The sequence below is a fragment of the Delphinapterus leucas genome, chromosome X (assembly GCF_059928025.1).
Source record: "Delphinapterus leucas isolate spDelLeu-1000000601 "Yukka" chromosome X, BTC_Dleu_Yukka2, whole genome shotgun sequence".
NCBI lineage: Eukaryota > Metazoa > Chordata > Mammalia > Artiodactyla > Monodontidae > Delphinapterus > Delphinapterus leucas.
The window spans coordinates 10,132,187-10,155,625 of NC_143150.1; positions in this window are offsets into that span (position 1 = coordinate 10,132,187).

The following is a 23,439-nucleotide window of genomic DNA, read 5'->3' on the forward strand; positions in this document are numbered from 1 at the left end:
TCCATGGGACCTGTTACAAGTTCATTTCAACCTCCTCCTGCAGTGACATCTCCTGTCACTCCATCCACGTACTATACTCCAGCCACACTCATCTCTTAAGAAATCAAAGCTCTCTCAAACTACATTCATTGCATATGTTGTTCCCTTGGCTAACACTACTCAGTTTATCCTTCCAGGAACAGCTAAAATAGCACATCTTCTATGAAGGCTTCCTCAAACATTCTCATCCCATTTTTCTCTCTCCTCCAGCTCACATGGCTCTTTATACTTACTTCTGTTGTATTTATTACAGTGTATTATGCTTTTTATACCTGGTAAATTGTGAATCTCTCAAGGAAGAGAATATACCTATCTATGTTTTGATTTTTAAGTCCCAGTATAGTACATGGCACATGGTAATCACAGAGTTACTGGATGAATGAATCAAGGATGAGTGAGGTTTAGTCTTATTGCTATCTTTAGAAAAACACACAACCCAAACCCTCCAAGTCACATCCTCTTTCAGAGGGTAAATAAGACGTGTTGACCTACATGCAACCTGTGAGCAGGACTGTTTAGAGAAGGGAGTGGTGAGGGACGGAGCTGGGGTGTCTAAAATTTTGCTGTCAGGTTTTCATATACATGTGGCATCTGAAGTCAGAATAAGCCCAAGATCAGAAATTTACAGGTGAAGAAAAAGAAAAATGGTAGTCTTGTGAGATGACAGATATGTTAATTAACTTGATTGTGAGAATCGTTTCACAATCCATACATATATAAAATCATCGTGTTGTATGTTTTAAATGTATTACAATTTTATTTGTCCACTATACCTCAATAAAGCTGGAAAAAAGAAATTGACAGACGAAAAGCTAATAAGAGTTTTAGAAATTTTCTTTAGGTATTGCTCAAAAATATGCTCTGTCTCCAATATTGATAAACAGCTTTTGAAATTTCCTCTGGTGAGGAAATATAGAAGTAGTTATATTATCCATTGCCAAAATCACCACCTTGACTCATCGTAAATGGCATTCCTTTTGATGTAATCATAATAGTATTAATAGCCATTACCTATTAACATCAGCTATACACCATAATTGTGATAGTTGCTTTGCATATATTATTCCAAATCTTAATACAAACTCTACAGTCATTTTATAGACGAGTAAATTGAGGCCCAGAAAGCTGTAGCAAATTGTCCAAGATTAGTTAAGTAGAAGAGCCAAGATGTAAGTACAAATAGAACTTCTCCAGAGTTCATGATCTGTCCTTTATGTCATAAAGCAGTTTTGCTCCATAGGTGTTAAAAGGAGCTAGAGTTAGACAAGAAAACTACGTGTGTGTGTGTGTGTGTGTGTGTGTGTGTAGAATCAATAAAGGTGAATTGGGAATACAAGTTGTTTCAAAAATAATTATAAATTTGGTGACACGTAATTGTACTAGATTCCTTTAAGAAATAGTACAATAGTTATTCTAGCAACAGATAGTAGCTATAGTTAATGCTCAGTACATTTATCTATTGCATATTAATAGCCTGTAGTCTGCATATAAGAATACTTGATAAGATATAAGGCTGCAGTGTTGGGTATTAACTTTTAAAGAGATCTGAAAATTGGATAATATACTTTAAAAAGTGCATCTCTATTAAACAGAACAACCTGAACACTGAAGAATAAAGTCGACAGTGGTTTCAGAATGGAAAATAGAAAACTGAGGAGAGCTACGTGAACACTGAGAAAAGGAGGTGGGATGGAAATGGTTCCTCGTAGGTGGCCCAGAAGTACATGGTCTTCAAGGTGCATAAGAGCCCCTTGTAGGAGGAAAGTGGAAGGACTATCATTTCCACAGACACTTAAATACAGCCTCATTACCGTGCAGGGATTTTAGGCAAGACATACAAAAACTAGATAATGGTGAAAGATGGGAGAGGACAGAAAGAACCCCCGAATCGTGTGGCAGTGGGGCAAGGTTTGGAGGAGACACCTTCTCCCTGCCATGTGACCCATCAGAACTGACATGGGGAGATGAGGATGGTAGGTGAGTTTGGAGGGCTCTTTAGGGGTGCTAAAAATGCCCCCTTTCTCCCACCCAGAGCCACCATTGGCTGGGGGAGTGACTTGCTGACCTCATAAAGCTGAAGGATGCGGGGCCACATCCTTCAGCTTTATGAGGTCAGCAAGTCACTCCCACCAGAACATCTGGCTTGCTTCCCATCCTCCCCTAGAGGTGTCAGGATGGGGCTTTGTGATGTCAAGGCCCACCCAGAGCCACCATTGGCTGGGGGAGTGACTTGCTGACCTCATAAAGCTGAAGGATGTGGCCCCGCATCACACTGGGGAGGGGCATATAAGGGGGGTCTGGGGCTCTGGGGCAGACCGCTGGGAGTCTTCGAAGTGGCCAACGTGACTAGGAAGCCACAAGGGCCTAGCGCAGTTATGGACTCCAAGCTGACTCGACGCACCGAAGGCAGGAAGGAGAAGACTCCCCATCAACAGAGACACAAAAGCAGGAACAAGGTGAGCTGGACCCACCCAAGCTCCTCTTGCCCATTGCCACCGCCCATAAGAACCCCTCCCCTGTCCTTGCCTGGCACATACCCCGTCTCAGCCTATATCCTTTCTCCTGAAGCCCCCATTCCCATCCATACCCCACCCTCTTCCCCAAACCAGTGTCCTTCTGTGCTCACCCGCTTGTCTTTCTAGGTGGCCAAGACAATCAGGCGATTAAAGAGGCACCTTCTAAGGAGTCTGACCAAAAAAGCCTCTCTAAAAGCTCACACCTCGTCAGAGAAGCGTGAGAAAGCTGAATGGTTTGTGCTTGACAACAAGTGTTCTGAGGTGAGTGAAGAGCTGAATCAAAAGGAAGCCACGCACGTCCCAGAGATCGTGGAGAAGGCCGCCGCTCCAACTGAAACAGTAGTGGGCAGCCCCTGAAGCCCCCATTCCCATCCATATCCCACGCTCTTCCCCAAACCAGTGCCCTTCTGTGCTCACCCTCTTCTCTTTCTAGGAGGGCAAGGTAACCATGAGGTTAAAGAGGCGCCTTCCAGAGAGTTCGAGCCAAAAAGCCTCTCCAGAAGCTCACGCCCCATCAAAGAAGGTTAAGAAAGCCGTAGGAGCAGCCTGCCCTCCAGCTGAAACGATGGGCAGAGCAGGGCCAGAGACCTCAGAAATCTCTGGGGGGTCTCAACACTGAGAAATGTCCAACTGTATAGACCCTGAATCTTACACCGACAGGGTTCATTGATTGTGAAAAATAAAATCCACCTGATATGAAAATGTGTGTGTCAGAGTTCTCTGATGGTGGGGAGCAGAGAAGTAAGGGAAGAAGCAAGTATGTGAAGAGGGAGGGAAATGGGTGCTGCAGCGTTGGGGGTCGGACCAGAAGGTCCGGTTAGCCAGAGAGTGGGGAGAAGGACTCGGTCAGGACTGAGCCCCAAAGATACACTTCCCATGGGACAAGAAGACAAGGACTTAGTGTTTCTGTGTGTGTGTGCAGGAGAGGGGATTTAGCTGGGGAGTGGTGTTATGTGTGGAGTGCCAGTGCCATCTCCTAAAAAGGCATACAAAGTAGTTGCCCCCAGGGCACCTACCTCATCGTAGTGTTTGTTACATCTCACCATATGATGTCAGCAACTAACAGCTCTCAAAAATCCCAAACACCTTGCCTCACTAAAAGTCAGTCCAAAGGACTAAAAGAATGGTGGTTTTCAGTATGGAGATTTCTCAGAAAACTAAAAATAGAACTACCATATGACCCAGAAATTGCACTCCTGGGTATATATCCAAAAAAAAAACCAAAACCACACTAATTCAAAGAGATACATGCACCCCAATGTTCATAGCAGCATTATTTACAATTGCCAAGGTATGGAAGTGTCCATCCACAGAGGAATGGATAAAGAAGATGTGGTACATATATACAATGGAATACTACTCAGCCATAAAAGGAATGACATTTCGCCACTTGCAGCAGCAAGGGTGGACTTGGAGGGCATCATGCGAAGTAAAATAAGTCAGACAGAGAAAGACAAATACTGTATGATATCACTTATGAAATCTAAAAATACAACAGAATATAACAAAAAAGAAGCAGACTCACAGATACAGAGAACAAACTACTGTTTGTGGGGAGAGGGAAGGGGGAGGGGCAAGATAGGTGTGGGGAAGTGGGAGGTACAAACTATTAGGTGTAAGATGGGCTCAAGGACGTAGTGTACACCATGGGGAATCTAGCCAGCATTTTATAATAACTGTAGATGGAAAGTAAACTTTAAAAATGTATAATAGGGCTTCCCCGGTGGTGCAGTGGTTGAGAGTCTGCCGGCCAATGCAGGGGACACAGGTTCGAGCCCTGGTCTGGGAAGATCCCACATGCCGCGGAGCAACTAGCCCCGTGAGCCACAGCTAGTGAGCCTGCGCGTCTGGAGCCTGTGCTCCGCAACAAGAGAGGCCGCGATAGTGAGAGGCCCGCGCACTGCGATGAAGAGTAGCCCCCACTTGCCGCAACTAGAGAAAGCCCTCGCACAGAAACGAAGACCCAACACAGCCAAAAATAAATAAATAAAATTTTTTAAAAAGGCAAAATTCCTTTAAAAATGTATAATAAATAAGAAAGAGAAGGAAAGAAAGAGACGGGGAGATGGGGGAAGGCAGGAGGGAAGAAAGGAAAGGTGTTTTTGGAGGTCACAAACCCAACAGTGATCAGGCCCACTTTTTGCTAAGAAATTTTGAGTGGAGCAGTGGCCTCCCACAGGAGGGGCAGGGGGAGTGGCCTGCGCCCAGGGCAGGCAATAAAGGGGGGCATTGCCTGCAAAGAGTTTTATTACAAGAATAAAACCAAGTAAAAGCTGGTCCTGTTCTTATTACCACCTCCATACTCCAGTATTCTAAAATAATGTCAGTAGTTAAATACCTTTCCTCCGCCACACCAAATTTTGTTGGTTTAAGTTCTAAAAGTTTGTTGTCATTTATGTCAAGTTTTAATATTTTATATATTATTCAAAAGGTATGAACGTCTAGTATATATATACATATATATGTATATAGTTCTTGTGTGTGTGTGTGTGTTTATATACATATATAATTTCATATGGCCACAGTTTTAGTACTTATCCTTTAAAAATTAATTGTCTTCTATGAAGGAGTTAATTTGCGTCTTTTGGTGGGAGCATTTAGTCCATTTATATTTAAGGTAATTATCGATATGTATGTTCCTATTCCCATTTTCTAAATTGTTTTGGGTTCGTTATTGTAGGTCTTTTCCTTCTCTTGTGTTTCTTGCCTAGAGAAGTTCCTTTAGCACTTGTTGTAAAGCTGGTTTGGTGGTGCTGAACTCTCTCAGCTTTTACTTGTCTGTAAAGGTTTTAATTTCTCCATCAAATCTGAATGAGATCCTTGCTGGGTAGACTAATCTCGGTTGCAGGTTTTTCTCCTTCATCACTTTCAGTATGTCCTGCCACTCCCTTCTGGCTTGCAGAGTTTCTGCTGAAAGATCAGCTGTTAACCTTATGGGGATTCCCTTGTGTGTTATTTGTTGTTTTTCCCTTGCTGCTTTTAATACGTTTTCTTTGTATTTAAGTTTTGACAGTTTGATTAATATGTGTCTTGGCATATTTCTCCTTGGATTTATCCTGTATGGGACTCTCTGTGCTTCCTGGGCTTGATTAACTATTTCCTTTCCCATATTAGGGAAGTTTTCAACTGTAATCTCTTCAAATCTTTTTTCAGTCCCTTTCTTTTTCTCTTCTTCTTCTGGAACCCCTATAATTCGAATGTTGGTGCATTTAATGTTGTCCCAGAGGTCCCTGAGACTGTCCTCAGTTCTTTTCATTCTGTTTTCTTTATTCTGCTCTGCAGTATTTATTTCCACTATTTTATCTTCCAGGTCACTTATCCGTTCTTCTGCCTCAGTTATTCTGCTACTGATCCCATCTAGAGTACTTTTAATTTCATTTATTGTGTTGTTCATCATTGTTTGTTTCATCTTTAATTCTTCTAGGTCCTTGTTAAATGTTTCTTGCATTTTGTCCATTCTATTTCCAAGATTTGGACCATCTTTACTATCATTATTCTGAATTCTTTTTCAGGTAGACTGCCTACTTCCTCTTCATTTGTTAGGTCTGGTGGGTTTTTATCTTGCTCCTTCATCTGCTGTGTGTTTTTCTGTCTTCTCATTTTGCTTATCTTACTGTGTTTGGGGTCTCCTTTTTGCAGGCTGCAGGTTCGTAGTTCCCGTTGTTTTTGGTGTCTGTCCCCAGTGGCTAAGGTTGGTTCAGTGGGTTGTGTAGGCTTCCTGGTGGAGGGGACTAGTGCCTGTATTGTGGTGGATGAGGCTGGATCTTGTCTCTCTTGTGGGCAGGTCCTCGCCTGGTGGTTTGTTTTGGGGTGTCTGTGGCCTTATTATGATTTTAGGCAGCCTCTCTGCTAATGGGTGGGGTTGTGTTCCTGTCTTGCTAGTTGTTTGGCATAGGATGTCAAGCACCGTAGCTTGCTGTTCGTTGAGTGAAGCTGGGTGCTGGTGTTGAGATGGAGATCTCTGGGAGATTTTTGCCGTTTGATATTATGTGGGGCTGGGAGGTCTCTTGTGGACCAGTGTCCTGAAGTTGCCTCTCCCACCTCAGAGGCACAGCACTGACTCCTGGCTGGAGCAGCAAGATCCTTTCATCCACACGGCTCAGAATAAAAGGGAGAAAAAGTAGAAAGAAAGAATTAGTAGAAGTAGAAAGAAAGAAAGAAAGAAAGGAGGGAAGGAGGGAGGGAGGGAGGGAGGAAGGAAGGAAGGAAGGAGGGCAGGAAGGAAAAAAGAAAGAAAGCAGATAAAGTAAAATAAAGTGAGATGAAATATAAAATTATTAAAATTTTAAAAATTAAGAGAAAAAAATTTAAACAAACAAAAGAAACGGATGGATAGAACCCTAGGACAAATGGTGGAAGCAAAGCTATACGGACAAAATCTCTCACAGAAGCATACACACTCGCAAAAAGAGGAAAAGGGGAAAAAATCATAAATCTTGCTCTCAAAGTCCACCTCCTTAATTCGGGATGATTCGTTGTCTATTCATGTATTCCACAGATGCAGGGTACATCAACTTGATTGTGGAGCTTTAATTCACTGCTTCTGAGGCTGCTGGGAGAGATTTCCCTTTCTCTTCTTTGTTCTCACAGCTCACAGGGGCTCAGCTTTGGATTTGGTCCCGCCTCTGCGTGTAGGTCGCCGGAGGGCGTCTGTTCTTTGCTCAGACAGGACAGGGTTAAAGGAGCCGCTGATTCGGGGGCTCTGGCTCACTGAGGCCAGGGGGAGGGAGGGGCACGGAGTGCCGGGCGGGCCTGCGGCGGCAGAGGCCAGCATGACGTTGCACCAGCCTGAGGCGCGCCGTGTGTTCTCCCGGGGGAGTTGTCCCTGGATCCCAGGACCCTGGCAGTGGCGGGCTGCACAGGCTCCCCGGAAGGGGGGTGTGGATAGTGACCTGTGCTCGCACACAGGCTTCTTGGGGGCGGCAGCAGCAGCCTTAGCGTCTCATGCCCATCTCTGGGGTCCGTGATTTTAGCCGCGGCTCACGCCCGTCTCTGGAGCTCCTTTAAGCAGCGCTCTCAATCCCTCTCCTCGCGCACCAGGAAACAAAGAGGTAAGAAAAAGTCTCTTGCCTCTTTGACAGGTCCAGACTTTTCCCCGGACTCCCTCCTGGCTAGCCGTGGCGCACTAACCCCTTCAGGCTGTGTTCACGCCGCCAACCCCAGTCCTCTCCCTGTGCTCCAACCGACCGAAACCCGAGCCTCAGCTCCCAGCCCCGCCCACCCCGGCGGGTGAGCAGACAAGCCTCTCGAGATGGTGAGTGCCGGTCGGCCCTGGTCCTCTGTGCGGGAATCTCTCCGCTTTGCCCTCCACACCCCTGTTGCTGTGCTCTCCTCCGCGGCTCAGAAGCTTCCCCCTCCGCCACCCGCAGTCTCCGCCCGCGAAGGGGCTTCCTAGTGTGCGGAAACCTTTCCTCCTTCACGGCTCCCTCCCACTGGTGCAGGTCCCGTCCCTATCCTTGTGTCTCTGTTTTTTCTTTTTTCTTTTGCCCTACCCAGGTACGTGGGGGGTTTCTTGCCTTTTGGGAGGTCTGAGGTCTTCTGCCAGCGTTCAGTAGGTGTTCTGTAGGAGTTGTTCCCTGTGTAGATGTATTTCTGGTGTATCTGTGGGGAGGAAGGTGATCTCCGCGTCTTACTCTTCCGCCATCTTCCCGGAAGCCCTCAGGTTATCTCTTGATTTGCATTTTCTGATTTTTTTATGTAATCAAGTATTTTAGTACCTCGATACTTAAAATGTTTAATTGATATTTTATCTCAGAACATATCATATTCCTGACACAATATTCTTTAAGGATTACTTATTTTTTTACTTATAATTTGGGAGAAGTATTGATTTCTGAAATATTTGCTCTCTTTTGCTGACTTTTGTAACAAAGACTCTAAAAAGAACATGAATTATTTAAACTACTGCAACATTAAAATATTGGTCAAGCAAGCCAGGAGGTAACTTTTAGTTTCTTCTCAGGTGCTGACAATATTCCTTCCACTGCCCAAATTTGCTCCTCTTTTCAGATTATCTCAGGCAGTAAATGTCTCTTCTGCAATAGCAAATATTTTAGACATACAAAACAGAATGCTTCAGTGGTACACTTCTGAGTGGTTCCTGTACTACCTTATAAGTATGTCCTATAAGTAAGATCACCCTCTGAGAAACAAGGGCAAAATAGACTCCCAGACCAGCTCTAATCTCAATTTGCCTTATCTGGGATTGCATTGTATAGTCTTTATATACATTTCTGTTGCTCTCACTAGACTGCCCAGTGTTTTGGGGGGGAATCAAAGATAATTTCATGTTTCCTTTTATCTCCCACAACTTCTGGAACAGTGCTTGAACTGTTATATAGAGAAATATATATATATATATACACACACACACACACACATATATATAGTTATATATAGCTATATAGCAATAAAACCTATATGAAGTTAATGAATAGCAGTGTCAGAAACCACTCATCAGACAGAACCCTGAAGACTGTTTCTCAGCTCTCTAGTTTATGAGGCTTACTGAAGCTTGGGTCTGCCCATCTCTGCATCTGTGAATGGGGTTTAACCTTCAACCATGATGAGATGAGAATAGCCCCTATCAGACACAGAAAGTCAGAGAACAAGCAAGAGATGAAGGCTCGCATCTAACCTATTCTTTTTTTTTTTCAGTATTGATTATTATGCGGCCAAGTAGAATTCTTCTAGGTAAAAATTTACTTACGTAGAAATAGTCATTTTGCTTTCATTAAATCACTTCCATTTTCAGCTATAAATATGCATTCTGCATTGACACCTCAAGAGTTGGCAACATTCCAAAAGTGAGAATAATTCAGTAATATTTTAGAAACACCAAGTGAAGACTCTGAACATCAAGGACTTATGACTGGCCCAAAGTGGGCAGATCATGAATAATTCCTCAGGAAAAGTGTTCTTAACCCCCCAAACTAGGTTAGGCCCCTATATTTTATGCTCTTATAGCACCATGTGTTAATATATTTGGGGGTAATAATTTTAAGCTGCAAAATAATGTTATTGTTTCCATTTGGTCCATGGCCTAGGATAAGGAACCACGGACCACGTTGGTTAAAAAGCTGCCTAGTGGCTGGAGAGAGAGAGAGGCTCAGGCAGAAGCCCTGTTACTAGGCAGCTGAGAGGGCCCTCTCAAAGTCTGCTGGGATTCAAGGGCTCCTAGCTGTGCACTTGGTAGGCTCCTAACCTGGGGACTGACCAGCCTGTCAAGATCAGTCAGGTGGTCGCTCATCTTCTTGATGAGTTTCACCTCCTCATCTAGGCAGTGGCTCTCCAGGAAGTCACAGAGATGAAGTCTGTGAGGGCAGAATCCAGGGAATTCAGATCCCAAAGGCCCTGGTTCAGATTCTTCTCCAGAGCCATGGCAGCTTCCATGGCATGCAGGCTCTCACCCCACTTGTCTTGGGATAGCTCTACCTGTCCTGAAAGTGGGCACAGTCACTGTGCTAGTTTTGCATCTTCAGTAGACACTCAGTGCCCTTGCACTTCTCCTGGGTCATCTCACAGAAGTAGCCCATGTTCTCTATGGCCATGTGGTCACCTTCTAAATAGAAAACCCAGAGAGCGGTAGACCCTGAAGGGCTGCAGATGCAGAGTGACTATGAAGTTGATGGCAGTCTCCACGTTAGTGGGATAATTCTAATGAATCTGAGAACTCGTGGCTGATAATAAGGTGGTAACCACAAAACACAGTGTTGGCTAGTCCCAGAAGCAGACGATGGGCCACAGAATGGTCCCTGAGGTAGTGACTGGAGAGGAGGTTGGAGAGTGGTTGGAAGCTTGTAGAAGGGGAGTCCCCATGTCTGTTCTGTCCAAACAATATTGAAGCAAGAAACAGATGGCCAGGCATACTGCCCATTCTATTATTATATAATTTCAAATTTGCAGAAAAGTTACAAGAATAGTACAAGAAATCCTGAATATACTTTACTCAGATTCTCAAATTGTTTACCATTTATTCCATCATTTGTCCTCTCTCTTTCTTTCTCTCTCTGTCTCTCAATCTTTCTTCCTCATTCTTTCTTCCTCCTTCTTATCATGTGAGAATAATTTTCACACATGCTCACTTACCTCTAAATATTTAGGTGTCTTATTAAGACATCTCTTACATAACCACAGTAAGTTATCAAAATAAGAACGTTTAACATCTATACAATATTATCTAATTCAAAATAAAAATTCAAATGTTGTCAAATGTCTCAGTAATGCCATTTATAGGTTTTCATCTCCTAGCGCATGAGACAGCCAAGAGTCAGGCATTGTACATCAGCAACATGACTAAATCAGGTCCCTAATCCTGTCCCGCCCCAACAATAACAATTTGGCATCCATCCATGTATGTAAGTGCCATTGTGGGAACTGTGGCATCCAGGACCATATGCCAAGGGACCCTGGAAGAGTCTCGCCTGCTTGTGCATTGGGTAATAGGTACACAGACCTTAGTCCCAGCTGTGGACCCTGCAGTGGCCCGTGAACCAACTCCAGCCCCTCCTGGCTGCAGTCTTGGAGCCCCTGGAAAACACTGTCTTAGACAATCACCCACAGACAAGAGAGTCTTTGTGGAAGTCTAGGTTTCCAGCAGAGAAGTGCTAGCACACTATTGGAGGGGGGAAAAAATGAGTTTGGATGCATTACAGAGTTGTGCTACTGAGTCATGAGCTACACAACTCAGGGGTGAGAAGAAGTTGTGAGAGTGGCAGATAGGACTCTCAGAAGGCATTAAGGAGTTGAGGATCCTACTAACTGCATCACGGACTCCATCAAGAAGCCCACCCTCAAGCTACTGGGGACACCTCACCTGCATATCCCACCAACTGGCCCATGGGCACACCCAGTGTTCAGCATGCTTCATATGTGCACCCCCCTACACACACACCCTGTGGCCGGCTCCTCGTGCATTCTCCCAATAAAAGCAAAAGTGAACTTTGGCAGATGGCTAGTGAGCATACACAGAATGCTGGACCAAATATACATGCCAAGGAGAGGCTGCAAACTTGAGCTTGTGGCCTCTTCCTCCATTGTTAAGGTATATCACTCCAATTTCTGCTTCTGTCATTATATCAGTTGCTCCTCTTCTGTAGTCAAATATTCCTTGGCCTCCCTCTTATAAGGACACTTATATTTACATTTAGGGCCCACCTGGGTAATCCAGGTGGAAGGGGATAACGTCCCCATCTCAAAATTCTTAATCACATGTGCAATGCCCCTTTTGCCCTATAACATAACATTTACAGGCTCTGGACATTAGGACATGGACATGTGGTGAGAGGTATTAGTCAGCCTAACACAGGGACACAGGTTTCTGATTCAGTGAATATATTTGATGTAAAGGATGGTTTCCCATCCTCAAAGAATATTGCCAGTGAACAGGTGCTTCAGTTAATGTCTTCAGCTCTTTCTTTTTCCAATTGTTCTACCAATTACTTAGTGAAAAATCTTAAACTCTCCAACTATCTTCGTGAGTTTGTCTGTTTCTCTTTTTAATTTTATTGTTTTTTTCTCCATGTATTTCGAAGCTCTGTTATTAGGCACATTCACATTGTTACTTTTTCCCGATGAAGCATTCCTTTTATCTTTATGGAATATTATAGGTTCTCAATAAATATTTGTTGAATTAATTTAGATAAAGTACAGTATATTATTAAGTTCAACATAAATGCAAAGTAAAGTATTATAACTTGATATTTTCTTCAAGTAAAGACGCCCCAGAGCTCCAAATTTTGGGAAACTTTTTAGAACACTTCTCAACTCTTTAGATGCTTATTTCCTTATTACAAATATACCTGTGCTTGCTGTTTAGAACTATGAACTAAGAAGAAGGTGACTATTATATTTATAGGATAAATAATGGACCTTAGAGAATAAAATATCCAGCAAAATTCTGTATCCTTAGGATGAACACAAAGAGAGTCCTTGATATAGTTGATTTTGTCAGGTTCTTCCTCAGAACCTCCTAGAAACCTTGGTAACTGTGGTCTGCAGTTTGGGTGGCCCCCACTACACGGCAATCATATCCTCTGAAGTACAGTTTTCATTTTAATATGACATTTTTTTAAAAAGTATGGATATACAGATATGACGTAAATCTGTGGAAATAATTGAGTAGACCAAAACTTTTGAGTTCAATATAGAACAACAGGGGTCTTAGGCACCCTGAGGATATCCTACCTCCCATACACGATAGAAACCTGATCTTTTACTTATTGAACTTCCTACCTGAGAACAAGTGACAACTACCTTTCTTTCATTACTGGTCAGAGATCTCAAAACTAATCTTAACTTTCAGCTGCAGGAGAGAGGTTAACCTGATCAGGCTTATATCCAATGTTATCTTAAGTATCACTGACAGAGCATAGTAGAACCCATTTTGCACTGTGGAGTTGAACTATTCCACCAAAGAATCCATGTCCCCTTCTTAAATTCAAACTAAACTTCTCATGCTGGTCATCCTGGAGGAAGCCCATTATAGCCTCTCTCTCCCACTGATTACTACTAAAAAAAATGGACTGAATATAAAAGCAACTACCTGAAGACCTTGAAAAGTAGGAATAACAGGCTGTTGGGGGAGGGAGTAAAAATGTGAAGGACAGGGGGGTCCTGGGAAGATGGCGGAAGAGTAAGACGCGGAGATCACCTTCCTCCCCACAGATACACCAGAAATACATCTACACGTGGAACAATTCCTACAGAACACCTACTGAACGCTGGCAGAAGACCTCAGACCTCCCAAAAGGCAAGAAACTCCCCACGTACCTGGGTAGGGCAAAAGAAAAAACAGACAAAAGAATAGGGACGGCACCTGCACCAGTGGGAGGGAGCTGTGAAGGAGGAAAAGTGTCCACACACTAGAAGCCCCTTCGCGGGCGGAGACTGCGGGAGGCGGAGGGGGGAGCTTCGGGGCTGCAGAGGAGAGCACAGCAACAGGGGTGCGGAGGGCAAAGCGGGGAGATTCCCGCACAGAGGATCGGTGCCGACCGGCACTCACCAGCCCGAGAGGCTTGACTGCTTACCCGCCGGGGCGGGCGGGGCTGCGAGCTGAGGCTCGGGTTTCGGTCGGTTGGAGCACAGGGAGAGGACTGGGGTTGGCGGCTTGAACATAGCCTGAAGGGATTGGTGCACCACGGCTAGCCGGGAGGGAGTCCGGGAAAAGTTTGCACCTGCCGAAGAGGCAAGAGACTTTTTCTTCCCTCTTTGTTTCCTGGTGCGCGAGGAGAAGGGTTTAAGAGCGCTGCTTAAAGGAACTCCAGAGACGGGCGCGAGCCGCGGCTAAAAGCGCGAAACCCAGAGACAGGCGTGAGCCGCGGCTAAAAGCGTGGACCCCAGAGACAGGCGGGAGACGCTAAGGCTGCTGCTGCCGCCACCAAGGGGCCTGTGTGCGAGCACAGGTCACTATCCACAGCCCTCTTCCGGGGAGCCTGTGCAGCCCGCCACTGCCAGGGTCCCGGGATCCAGGGACAACTTCCCCGGGAGAGCACACGGCGGGCCTCAGGCTGGTGCAACATCACGCCGGCCTCTGCCGCCGCAAGCCCGCAACGCACGCAGTGCCCCTCCCTCCCCCGGCCCCGGCCTGAGTGCGCCAGAGCCCCCGAATCAGCGGCTCCTTTAACCCCGTCCTGTCTGAGCAAAAAACAGACGCCCTCCAGCGACCTACACGCAGAGGCAGGGCCAAATCCAAAGCTGAGCTCCTGTGAGCTGTGAGAACAAAGAAGAGAAAGGGAAATCTCTCCCAGCAGCCTCAGAAGCAGCGGATTAAAGCTCCACAATCAACTTGATGTACCCTGCATCTGTGGAATACATGAAGAGACAACGAATCATCCCAAATTGAGGAGGTGAACTTTCAGAACAAGATCTATGATTTTTTTCCCCTTTTCCTCTTTTTGTCAATGTGTATGTGTATGCTTCTGTGTGAGATCTTGTCTGTATAGCTTTGCTTCCACCATTTGTCCTAGGGTTCTGTCTGTCCATTGTTTTTAATTTTTTTCTTAATAATTAATTTTAATAACTTTATTATACTTTACTTTCTTTCTTTTTTTCTTTCTTTCTTTCTTCTTTTCTTTCCTTCCTTCCTTCCTTCCTTCCCTCCTTTAGACAACGAATCATCCCAAATTGAGGAGGTGGACTTTGAGAGCAAGATTTATGACTTTTTCCCCTTTACCTCTTTTTGTGAGGGTGTATGTGTATGCTTCTGTGTAAGATTCTGTCTGTATAGCTTTGCTTCCAACATTTGTCCTAAGGTTCTATCCGTCCCTTTTTTTTCTAAATATTTTTATTTCAATAACTTTATTATACATTACTTTATTTTACTGTATCTTCTTTCTTTCTTTTTTCCTTCCTTCCCTCCTTCCTTCCTTCCTTCCTCCCTCCCTCCCTTCTTTCCTTCCTTCTTGCCTTCTTTTCTTTTCTTTTCTTTTCTTTCTTCCTTCCTTCCTTCCCTCCTTTCTTTCTTTCTTTCTTCATACTTCTACTAATTCTCTCTACTTTTTCTCCCTTTTATTCTGAGCCATGTGGATGAAAGGCTCTTGGTGCTCCAGCCAGGAGTCAGGGCTCTGCCTCTGAGGTGGGAGAGCCAACTTCAGGACACTGATCAACAAGAGACCTCCAAGCCCCACATAATATCAAACGGCAAAAATCTCCCAGAGACCTCCATCTTAACAACAGCACCCAGCTTCACTCAATGACCAGCAAGCTGCAGTGCTGGACAACCTATGCCAAACAACTAGCAAAACAGGAACACAACCCGATCCATTAGCAGAGAGGCTGCCTAAAATCATAATTAGGCCACAGACACCCCAAAACACACCACCATACGTGGACCTGCCCACTAGAGAGACAAGATACAGCCTCATCCACCACAACACAGGCACTAGTCCCCTCCACCAGGAAGCCTACACAACCCACTGAACCAACCTTAGCCACTGGAGACACACATCAAAAACAATGGGAACTACGAACCTGCAGCCTGCAAAAAGGAGACCCCAAACACAGTAAGATAAGCAAAATAAGAAGACAGAAAAACACACAGCAGATGAAGCAGCAAGATAAAAATGCACCAGACCTAACAAATGAAGAGGAAATAGGCAGTCTACCTGAAGAAGAATTCAGAATAATGATCCAAAATCTTGGAAACAGAATGGACAAAATGCAAGAAACATTTAACAAGGACCTAGAAGAAATAAAGATGAAAGAAGCAACGATGAACAACACAATAAATGAAATTAAAAGTACTCTAGATGGGATCAATAGCAGAATAACTGAGGCAGAAGAACGGATAAGTGACCTGGAAGATAAAATAGTGGAAATAACTACTGCAGAGCAGAATAAAGAAAAAAGAATGAAAAGAACTGAGGACAGTCTCAGAGACCTCTGGGACAACATTAAACGCACCAACATTCGAATTATAGGGGTTCCAGAAGAAGAAGAGAAAAAGAAAGGGACTGAGAAAAGATTTGAAGAGATTACAGTTGAAAACTTCCCTAATATGGGAAAGGAAACAGTTAATCAAGTCCAGGAAGCACAGAGAGTCCCATACAGGATAAATCCAAGGAGAAATATGCCAAGACACATATTAATGAAACTGTCAAAACTTAAATACAAAGAAAACGTATTAAAAGCAGCAAGAGAAAAACAACAAATAACACACAAGGGGATCCCCATAAGTTTAACAGCTGATCTTTCAGCAGAAACCCTGCAAGCCAGGAGGGAGTGGCAGGACATACTGAAAGTGATGAAGGAGAAAAACCTGCAACCAAGATTACTCTACCCAGCAAGGATATCATTCAGATTTGATGGAGAAATTAAAACCTTTACAGACAAGCAAAAGCTGAGAGAGTTCAGCACCACCAAACCAGCTTCACAACAAATGCTAAAGGAACTTCTCTAGACAAGACACACAAGAGAAGGAAAACACCTATAATAATGAACCCAAAACAATTTAGAAAATGGGAATAGGAATATACATATCAATAATTACCTTAAATGTAAATGGACTAAATGCTCCCACCAAAAGACACAGATTGGCTGAATGGATACAAAAACAAGACCCTTATATATGCTGTCTACAAGAGACCCACTTCAGACCTAGAGACACATACAGACTGAAAGTAAGGGAATGGAAAAAGATATTCCATGCAAATGGAAACCAAAAGAAAGCTGGAGTAGCAATTCTCATATCAGACAAAATAGACTTTAAAATAAAGATTATTAGAAGAGACAAAGAAGGACACTACCTAATGATCAAGGGACTGATCCAAGAAGAAGATATAACAATTGTAAATGTTTATGCACCCAACGTAGGAGCACCTCAATACATAAGGCAAATACTAACAGCCATAAAAGAGGAAACTGACAGTAACACATTCATAGTAGGGGACTTTAACACCCCACTTTCACCCATGGACAGATCATCCAAAATGAAAATAAATAAGGAAACACAAGCTTTAAATGATACATTAAACAAGATGGACTTAATTGATATTTATAGGACACTCCATCCAAAAACAACAGAATACACATTTTTCTCAAATGCTCATGGAACATTCTCCAGGATAGATCATATCTTGGGTCACAAATCAAACCTTGGTAAATATAAGAAAATTGAAATTGTATCAAGTATCTTTTCTGACCACAATGCCGTGAGACTAGATATCAATTACAGGAAAAGATCTGTAAAAAATACAAACACATGGAGGCTAAACAATACACTACTTAATAATGAAGTGATCACTGAAGAAATCAAAGAGGAAATAAAAAAATACCTAGAAACAAATGACAATGGAGACACAACGACCCAAAATATATGGGATGCAGCAAAAGCAGTTCTAAGGGGGAAGTTTATAGCAATACAAGCCCACCTTAAGAAGCAGGAAACATCTCGAATAAACAACCTAACCTTGCACCTCAAGCAATTAGAGAAAGAAGAAGAAAAAAAACCCCAAAGCTAGCAGAAGGAAAGAAATCATAAAAATCAGATCAGAAATAAATGAGAAAGAAATGAAGGAAACAATAGCAAAGATGAATAAAACTAAAAGCTGGTTCTTTGAGAAGATAAACAAAATAGATAAACCATTAGCCAGACTCATCCAGAAAAAAAGAGAGAAGACTCAAATCAATAGAATTAGAAATGAAAAAGGAGAAGTAACAACTGACACTGCAGAAATAAAAAAGATCATGAGAGATTACGACAAGCAACTCTATGCCAATAAAATGGAAAATCTGGAAGAAATGGACAAGTTCTTAGAAATGCACAACATGCCAAGACTGAATCAGGAAGAAATAGAAAATATGAACAGACCAATCACAAGCACTGAAATTGAAACTGTGATTAAAAATCTTCCAACAAACAAAAGCCCAGGACCAGCTGGCTTCACACGCGAATTCTAACAAACATTTAGAGAAGAGCTAACACCTATCCTTCTCAAACTCTTCCAAAATATAGCAGAGGGGGGAACTCTCCCAAATTCCTTCTACGAGGCCACCATCACCTTGATACCAAAACCAGACAAGGATGTCACAAAGAAAGAAAACTGCAGGCCAATATCACTGATGAACATAGATGCAAAAATCCTCAACAAAATACTAGCAAACAGCACACTAAAAGGATCATACACCATGATCAAGTGGGGTTTATTCCAGGAATGGAAGGATTCTTCAATATACGCAAATCTATCAATGTGATACACCATATTAACAAATATGAAGGAGAAAAACCATATGATCATCTCAATAGATGCAGAGAAAGCTTTTGACAAAATTCAACACCCATTTATGATAAAAACCCTCCAGAAAGTAGGCATAGAGGGAACTTTCCTCAACATAATAAAGGCCATATATGACAAGCCCACAGCCAACATCATCCTCAATGGTGAAAAACTGAAAGCATTTCCACTAAGATCAGGAACAAGACAAGGTTGCCCACTCTCACCACTCTTATTCAACATAGTTTTGGAAGTTTTAGCCACAGCAATCAGAGAAGAAAAGGAAATAAAAGGAATCCAAATCAGAAAAGAAGAAGTAAAGCTGTCACTGTTTGCAGATGACATGATACTATACATAGAGAATCCTAAAGATGCTACCAGAAAAATACTAGAGCTAATCAATGAATTTGGTAAAGTTGCAGGATACAAAATTAATGCACAGAAATCTCTGGCATTCCTATATACTAATGATGAAAAACCTGAAAGTGAAATCAAGAAAACACTCCCATTTATCACTGCAACAAAAAGAATAAAATATCTAGGAGTAAACCTACCTAAGGTGACAAAAGACCTATATGCAGAAAATTATAAGACACTGATGAAAGAAATTAAAGATGGTACAAATAGATGGAGAGATATACCATGTTCTTGGATGGGAAGAATCAACATTGTGAAAATGACTCTACTACCCAAAGCAATCTACAGATTCAATGCAATCCCTAGCACACTACCACTGGCATTTTTCACAGAACTAGAACAAAAAAATTCACAATTTGTATGGAAACACAAAAGACCCCGAATAGCCAAAGCAATCTTGAGAACGAAAAACGGAGCTGGAGGAATCAGGCTCCCTGACTTCAGACTATAGTACAAAGCTACAGTAATCAAGACAGTATGGTACTGGCACAAAAACAAAAAGATAGATCAATGGAACAGGATAGAAAGCCCAGAGATAAACCCACGCACATATGGACACCTTATCTTTGATAAAGGTGGCAGGAATGTACAGTGGAGAAAGGACAGCCTCTTCAATAAGTGGTGCTGGGAAAACTGGACAGGTACATGTAAAAGTATGAGGTTAGATCACTCCCTAACACCATACACAAAAATAAGCTCAAAATGGATTAAAGACCTAAATGTAAGGCCAGACACTATCAAACTCTTAGAGGAAAACATAGGCAGAACACTCTATGACATAAATCACAGCAAGATTCTTTTTGACCCACCTCCTAGAGAAATGGAAATAAAAACAAAAATAAACAAATGGGACCTAATGAAACTTAAAAGCTTTTGCACAGCAAAGGAAACCATAATCAAGACCAAAAGACAACCCTCAGAATGGGAGAAAATATTTGCAAATGAAGCAACTGACAAAGCATTAATCTCCAAAATTTACAAGCAGCTCATGCAGCTCAATAACAAAAAAACAAACAACCCAATCCAAAAATGGGCAGAAGACCTAAATAGACATTTCTCCAAAGAAGATATACAGAATGCCAACAAACACATGAAAGAATGCTCAACATCATTAATCATTAGAGAAGTGCAAATCAAAACTACAATGAGATATCATCTCACACCAGTCAGAATGGCCATCATCAAAAAATCTAGAAACAATAAATGCTGGAGAGGGTGTGGAGAAAAGGGAACACTCTTGCACTGCTGGTGGGAATGTGAATTGGTTCAGCCACTATGGAGAACAGTATGGAGGTTCCTTAAAAAACTACAAATAGAATTACCATATGACCCAGCGATCCCACTACTGGGCATATACCCTGAGAAAACCAAAATTCAAAAAGAGTCATGTACCAAAATGTTCACTGCAGCTCTATTTACAATAGCCCGGAGATGGAAACAACCTAAGCGCCCATCATCGGATGAATGGATAAAGAAGATGTGGCACATATATACAATGGAATATTACTCAGCCTTAAAAAGAAATGAAATTGAGCTATTTGTAATGAGATGGATAGACCTAGAGTCTGTCATACAGAGTGAAGTAAGTCAGAAAGAAAAAGACAAATACCGCATTGTAACAGATATATATGGAATCTAAGAAAAAAAATGTCATGAAGAACCGAGGGGTAAGACAGGAATAAAGACACATACCTACTGGAGAATGGACTTGAGCATATGGGGAGGGGGAAGGGTGAGCTGTGACAGGGCGAGAGAGAGGCATGGACATATATACACTAACAAACGTAAGGTACATAGCTACTGGGAAGCAGCCACATGGCATAGGGATATCGGCTCAGTGCTTTGTGACCGCCTGGAGGGCTGGGATAGGGAGGGTCGGAGGGAGGGAGACGCAAGAGGGAAGAGATATGGGAACATATGTATATGTATAACTGATTCACTTTGTTATAAAGCAGAAACTAACACACCATTGTAAAGCAATTATACCCCAATAAAGATGTTAAAAAAAAAAAGGAAGGTACAGAAGTATTATCAGAAAATATAGAGACTATGTTTCTTTTTTTTGGATCAATAAAAAGTGGTATATTTCAATGAAGTCAAAGCATCATATGAAATTAACACTCGCATAATTATTTACCCATAAAATACAGTGCATGCTTCCTGGTATCCATCTCTCTCTGTCTTGCTCTCACTCTCACTTTTGTATTCTCCTGCTCTCCTTCTCTCCCTCTCTCTCTCTTTTAATTGAAAACAGGGTCATATAGTTTTGTTTTTCAGTTATACTCATTTGATGGTGACAGAAATTGAAAATTTCAGTACAACCTAAAATCAATTCAGAATACTGTGCACATGCAAACACATGCACATATATTCAACACATACACCCCAACATTATTTATACAGTTACTTAAATATTTTTGAAACATTTAGAATAAATCAAAAAATATTAATTAACATCTCATAGAACAGAAAGTATAATTGGTCAATAGCAAAGAAGACGTGTTTATGAAAATCGTCTTTTGGGATCAATTTAATCATTCTCTATGAATGACAGATTAAAGAGAATATGTTTCTAATGTTGGATGCTGAAGCTTTCTTAAGCAGGACTCAAAAGGCAAACCTGTGGTATCAGTGTTGTTAAATTTGATACGTCAAGGTTAAATACAATATACATGACAAAAACATCATAAGCAAAATAAAAAGAGATCAGAAGAAAATAATTCTAACACATATAAAAGGTGACAACATTTAGAATGCGTACATTTTATCTAAAAATCAATAAGGAAAATACAAATGTTAAATATGAAGAGCAGCAAAGGATTTGACTAGACATTTTAACAAAGAGAAAATTGAAAAGATGGTTAATCTCACTGGCCATTTGCAAAGTGCAAACTAAAAGACGAACAAAGAAAGTAGTGAAATGCTATTTTCATCCATCAGACTGACAATTATTCAAAAGTTTAGTAATGTTGTCTTGACCAAAGTGAGGAGAATTGGGTTCTCTTTTAAAATGATGGTGTAAATTAGCATCGACACTTTGAGAGACAATTACACTATAAATATTGGATCCTACTACTTTCCACTACTATCTTTTCTATTTTTCAAATCCTAGTCTGCAGATGCATTATACACTAGTATGTGTGCAATATATATTAGATACAGATGTAGATGTAGCTATAGATATAGGTATAGATATAGATAGTAGATGTTTATTATTACACTGAGATAGTGAAATATTTCAAACAATATAAATATCCATTGGTATGGGAATTGATAAATAAGCTCTGGTAGAACCACATTATGAAATATGCTGCAGCAGTTAAAATATAAATTAAAATAAAACAAGGTAGATATGTGATGAAATGGTACATTTTCCATGACATTATCATTGACAAAAGCAAATTGCATAGTGATCCATGTAGCATGATGTAAACAAATAGATACACACAACAATACTATATATTTCTATTCATGCATGTAAATGCACAGTACAATCATTATCAAGTTCATATACCTAACAAAACGAACATGTTTCTCAAGGAAGTTTACTTCAAGTAACAGGGTACATCTGCAAAAAGTATTTAAAGTAATATGGTGATAAAGGAGTACGTTTTTCTGTGAAATATGAGTATTATATAATATTTTACAATTTACTTGTATAAATAAGAATTAATCTAAATTTATGGAACAAAGCAATTCAGGTACTTTCTTAGCTTCAATGTTTTTAGGCAGGGTATAAGTTTTGCCTTTTCTAGAATGCATATAGTTGGAATCATACAGTATGTAGTCTTTTCAAATTGGTTTCTTTTACTAGTAATATACATTTAAGTTTTCTCTATGACTTTTCATGGCTTGATAGCCCATTTCCTTTTAGTACTGAATAATATTCCATTGTCCAGATGTACCACAGTTTATCCATCCACTTACTGAAGGACATCTTGTTGGCTTTCAGGCTCTAGCAGTTATGAATAAAGCTGCTATGAACATCGATGTGCAGGTTTTTGTGTGGACATAAGTTTGCAGCTCACCTGGGTAAATACAGAGGAGCATAACTGCTGGACTGTATGGTAAGAATATGTTTAGTTTTGTAAGAACGTACCAAGTGCTCCTCCAAAGTGGCTGTAGCATTTTGCATTTGCACCAATAATGAGAGTTCCTCATCCTCGCCAGCATTTGGTGTTATCAGTGTTTTGGACATTCTAATAGATGTGGAGTAATATCTCACTGTTGTTTTAATTTGCATTTCCCTGATGGTATGTGATGTGAAGCATCGTTTCATATACATATTTACCATTTGAATATCTTCTTTGGTGAAGTGCCTTTTAAGGGCTTTGGCTCATTTTTTAATTGTTTTTTTGTTTTATTTTCTTATGGTTGAAGTTTAAGTGTTCTTTATATATTTTGGATAACAGTCCTTTATCAGATGTGTCTTTGGCAAATATTTCCTCCCAGCCTATGGCTTGTCTTCTCATTCTCTTGATGTTGAATTTTGTAGAGCAGAAGTTTTTAATGAAGTCCAGCTTAAAAATTATTTCTTTCATAGATTGCACCTATGGTATAGTATTTTAAATGTCATTGCCATATCCAAGGTTATCTAGCTTTTCTCTTATGCTCTCTCCTAGGAGTTCTATAATTTTGCATTTTACATTTAGGTCTATGATCCATCATGTGTTACCTGTTGTGAAATGTGTAAGATCTGTATCTAGATTAATTTTTTTGCATGTCGATATCCAGCTGTTCCAGCACTGGAACAAGAC